The sequence below is a fragment of the Zalophus californianus genome, chromosome 8, assembly GCF_009762305.2.
Source record: "Zalophus californianus isolate mZalCal1 chromosome 8, mZalCal1.pri.v2, whole genome shotgun sequence".
NCBI lineage: Eukaryota > Metazoa > Chordata > Mammalia > Carnivora > Otariidae > Zalophus > Zalophus californianus.
In genome coordinates this window covers 28,700,938-28,706,148 of record NC_045602.1, presented here as the reverse complement: position 1 = coordinate 28,706,148, position 5,211 = coordinate 28,700,938, and the positions used below count along the sequence as shown (strand labels likewise).

Below are 5,211 nucleotides of genomic sequence, written 5' to 3'. Positions count from 1 at the left end.
GTCTACACCTACTTAAGAGGAAAAAAAAATATTTGAATGTGGGCTTTGAGCTCAGTGATTTCTGTGCTTTGTATGCTCATGTCTAGTGAAAAGGAGAGGAAAAAGTTCTGCTGTAATGGTAAGTGATGGGTGGGCCAATGGCTAGTGTTATCTTCTATGTTCTCACAAAATCCTTGTCTAACTTGATGGGACAAAATATCTGGATCCAGGTTCTCTTGGAATCTCTTTGGTTCCATAAGTTTGGTAGTGACTGCTTGTCATGAAGTTTAATGATTTCTAATATCTATTTAGATATCTTACTAATTCGGCATCAGAAAGAACGTGTGGCCAGCTTGTTCTTATTTGATCAATTTTGGCATGCTAGTTTGTTTTAATGTACAATGCTGAAAAAAGTGATGAGTAGAACTGGGAGCTGAGGGTAAGGAAAATGATTCATAAAAATCAACCTCAAAATGAGTATGCCAGAAAAACTGAGGTAGTAATCCATGAGCTTCAAGCCTTGAACCCATAATTAAGAGGAAGGAAGTGGCCAGAAGTTGCTATTTGGCATAGAGTTGCTAGAGAAACCAGCGCTGTGATCTTAGCTACATTGGGTTAGTTTGTAGGCAGGGCTATAAACTGGAAGTCACAATCTGTAAGCTGGACACAGATTGCTAAAGAGCAAATTCTGCCTGATAGCCTCATAGAGTGACTGCCCATTAATACTCTTTTGGAACACTCAGTGAGCGAGGAAAGTAGGCCAGTGGGTCTCAGCGTATTATTCTTAGTGCATACATGTTCTGGAATAACTGGTTTGAGAGAATGATGTAATTTGTCTTATAACTCCCCTTTGCCCTCATTCTTAGGGGCCCTTGTAGTAAACCACCATTGGAGAAGATAATCTTTGTAACCCTAAAAACAGTAAAGTATTTGATCTCTCATAGGAGACAAGTACAGAAATGTAAGCACCCAGATTCCAAAACTGTTGTGGTGTGAAAGGCTATGGCATAAAAACAATTATTAGAATTTGGGGCTGAATTAAAGCAGTTTTAAAAAAAATAAAAATTAAGTGTCTATAACAATGTATTTTGGTTTTGAAAAGAAGTTTATTTTATACAACACTATATACGGTTGTTATTTCATTTGATCCTCAAAATAGGCCCAGTGAAAGAACAGGTATTATGTTTAATTGACAGATAAAGAAATTTAACCACATGGAGATTAAAAGATTTTTTCATACATTTTATTAGAAGGCATCAGCAGAGTTAGGACTGGCACACAGGCGTTCTGGACCTACTCCTAGTTATGGGCATGCATGGGTGCAACACTCATGGGCATACTCTGAAATGCGTCTCATCAAGTGCTGCCATCCACTTAAATGTCTACTCTAAATGATTCACCATGACAATGGACATTACCATATAACTGATAGGAGTTAGAAGCCCTGGTAAAGCCATGTACAGCATAAAGAGATTTTCGTTTTAATTTTTAAATCAAATCTTGCAAGGCTATTATGGGATGACTGAAATTCCATTTGACTTGCAGAGTTCGATTTAAAACAGGAACTAGACTATTGTGTCATGCAAAGTGAACAGAGATGTATTCGATGTAATCGAACTACTTATATACACCAATTGATTTTAATCCCATGGCTCTTCTTTTGATGTAAAAGCAAGGAAAAGAATAGCAGTGGTATCACCAAAGGAGTGCTAATTGTACAAGGCTTTGGCCTAAGTGCTTTGTGTATACTAACTTGAAACCTCATGCCAACCTGATATAGAAGGAGCAATTATTATCTCCTTTCATAGACTATGAAACTAGACTAGAGTAGAATAACTTATGCTCAGTTGCATAGTGACTGAGCAACAGAACTGGGTTTTGCCTCTGCAGGCTGACTCCAGAATGCATGCTTTTAAAGAAGAAAGTGGACTGCCTCTCATAAAAGTAGGATTACCTAATGGAGGGGAACCAACAAAAGACTTTGCAGTCACACAGAATGGGTTGGATTTCTGGCTCCACCACCGCCCAGCTAGCTATGTTACTCTGAACAAGATGTTTCCTCATGTCTGCTACAATTGGTTCATCTGTAAAGTGGAGATAACCTGTAAAACCCTTTTCCTAGGATCATTAGGAGGTTCAAGCAAGATGGTACAAATAAAGCCTACTTTATTGCCTATTAGGTAGCCACTAAATTGTAATTGTAGAAGATAAGCAGAAATTAGACTTTTTAAAATAACTTAAAGCCATTAATGCAAAGAAGAAGAAGAGGAAGGAGGAGGAGGAGGAGGAAGGAAGAAAAAAAGTCTGTGGGGCACCTGGGTGGCTCAGTCGGTTAATCTGGGGATTAACCGATCTGGGGATCCTGGGATTGAGTCCCCATGTCCAGCTCCCTGCTCAGTGGGGACTCTGCTTCTCCCTCTCCCTCTGCTCCTCCCCCTTCTCATCTCTCTCTCCCTGTCTCAAATAAATACATAATATCTTAAAAAAAAAAAAAAAAAGAATCTGAAGGCCAAAAGGGTTAGATGGCTAGTTTTCTAGCAGGATCAGGAATAGAAGCTAAGCCTCTCAACTCTGCTCAGGGTTCTTTGATTCGCAAAAGAGTAAATAAAGGACTTTATCTAACGTATTTTTTTTTTAATTTAAGACATTAACTATTGAAGTATCTTCAATTCTTTTCATCTGTTTAAAGATGAGTCTACTGCAAGTGGCTGTTACCAGGCTATCTTCTCAGTCTTGGGTGTATGTCACAATTAAATACACATACACTCTCTCTCAAATACTGGCAATAAATGAATCATCTTGGGAAATGAAGAAAAAAGTAGTAGCAAGCATAATCCTATCTGTGTCCTCAGACCACCTGAATCAGAGGAATCATTTGTCTTGCTTCTTAGAGCTAGGATGTCTGCTTATTTATGTATTTGACAGTAGCTATAGATTGAAGCAAGAGGTCAGGAGACCCACAAAATGTTATGAAAAATAAAATCAAACCCAAGCAAATGCAAAGCAAACTTTGAAAGCAAGGGAACCTTCAACCTTGGCTCCGTTGTCCATCAGCAAAATCCCTGAGCCAATCACTTGCTACATTTTATCAAGACAATGAGAATACAAGCTGTCAAGCCCATCATGCTGGTCTTAATGAAGGGTTTTCAAAGAAAGCGGTCCTTGCTACCTGCACTGGCACTGGCAGGGCATGGACTGAAATGAACCCTGTCATATTTTATTGTTTTTTTGTAGGTGCCATAGGTGCTCAATGAGAATGCAAGTTATTTTTTTAAGACTTTATTTATTCATTTGTCAGAGAGAGAGAGAGGCAGTCAGAGGGAGAAGCAGGCTTCCCGTGGAGCGAGGAGCCCGACGCGGGGCTGGATCCCAGGACCCTGGGATCATGACCTTAGCCGAAGGCAGATGTTTAACTGACTGAGCCACTCAGGTATCCCTAGAATGCAAGTTATATAAAGGCAGAGGTCTTAAATATCTATTCAGGGTACCTAGCATATGATTGAACACAGATTTATAAAAAGAGAAAAAGACTCATAGCTGAAATGAATTGAAACATGGCTCCTAAGACTATTAACAACAAACAAGAATAAAGGGATTTATTCATTTGATATTGTAGAGTCACTACCTTAGAGTAGTTAAATCTACAGATAGATTAAAGAAATGTACAGAACTATAAGGATTGAAAGTAGTGACGATCCGCCTTCATGAAAAATGACAGCAGAATTCTCCTGAAATGCGGCATGTGATAAAAGCACTTGTTATCATTCTTTCATTTTTTACTTGAATAATTGATGTCACCTGAAAACAAGCCTTGACCATATACTTAATCTTTTTTTTCCTTATTAATACAGTATTTATTTGTCTTTACTCTGTCAAATCCTGAGCCAACCACTTTTCCCAGACTGCCTGGGGAGGCATAGGAAAAGGAACATACAGGGCAGTTGAGACACTGCAGAAAGACCTATGGTGGGTGGAAATGGCTCCTTCACATGGGGAAGAGAATGAGAAGGGCCACCATCAGGCAAAAGAGACCCTACCCCTGAGAGGGCAGAGCCCAGAATGGCATAGAAGAGCTGTTGCTTCAGAAAAGGGTTCCTGGCATAACCAATGATGAGGTTCCCAAACATAGTCCCAGTTCCAGCCCCAGAGCCAGCCCCCCTCCCGTGGCAGCCCCGGCCCCAATGACTTGGCTGCTGTGTCTGCGTCCCTGGAAATGGTGCTGCTTCGGAAGATGCAGCTGGGAATAAGTGAGGTCAGGGGACTTGGGGCTGCCAAGCTGCTGAGGCTCTCATCTGTCGGTGTCTCTGGTGGTTTTAGTACCACTGCAGACAGTGTTTAACTCAACAGCTAAGAGGTGCTCCTGACCAAGAAAGGGGTGGAGATGAATCTTGCACAGGCATACATTTTTAGGGGATGAGGGGCTGTGGCTGGAGACCTGCTCCTAGTGCAGAGAAAACAGAGTTATACTCAATCTTTTTCAGGCTGACCCAGCTCTGAAGTTATAAGAGCAGAAACTGAACATTTGCCTGGAAAGAAAGGAATTAATATTTAGCAGTCTGAGATACCAACACTGTTTTGATGGAGTTTTCTTTAATAACATAGTATATGAGACTCAAGATAGTATAAAATACTGAGAAATGGCAGAAATCTAGACAATTTTTTTTAATGTAACAAGACCGTGTTTAATGAATACCGAAAGTGGAGGTAAAGGCGAGGGCTGTGGGAGCTCAGAGGAAGGAGGGCAGCAAGGGCTGCCCCCGTGTAGGGGAGGATACACCTTCTCAGAACCTCTCTCCTTGCTAAAGACTCACACTAACCCACTGTCCCCCTCAGACCCTCTCAGAGGAGATTCTTTGGATTTTACTTGGATAAATATAAAATAGGTAAAATTCTAACAGTGAACAGATTATGAGTATTCCCTTTACTTTCCTTATTACCTATCTATATACCAAGCTGAATAAAAGAAATAGTTAATGAGACATGCAAAAGAAAACAAGACTGATGAAAGAAATGCAAACAACTTATAAATACACATAACTGTGATCATAGGCTTCTACTTCCTACCTCTACTTTTCTTCTTTTTCACCTGTGTCTTGCTCTACTTAAGTTTAGCCTCTTAAACCCAGCTTCAATCCTTTCTAGAATGTGGCATAATATAAATGTAAAATACGAAAACCACATATAATCAAAGACCACCCTATTGAAAAATACACTGTTATATGTGTTGGTGTT

At 40.0% G+C, this 5,211-nt stretch overlaps 1 pseudogene; it reads right to left on the bottom strand.

The window, feature by feature from the left end:
* Window positions 1-3,964: 3,964 nt before the first annotated feature.
* On the bottom strand, window positions 3,965-4,434 carry LOC113938131 (annotated as a pseudogene).
* Between the last annotated feature and the right edge of the window lie 777 nt (window positions 4,435-5,211).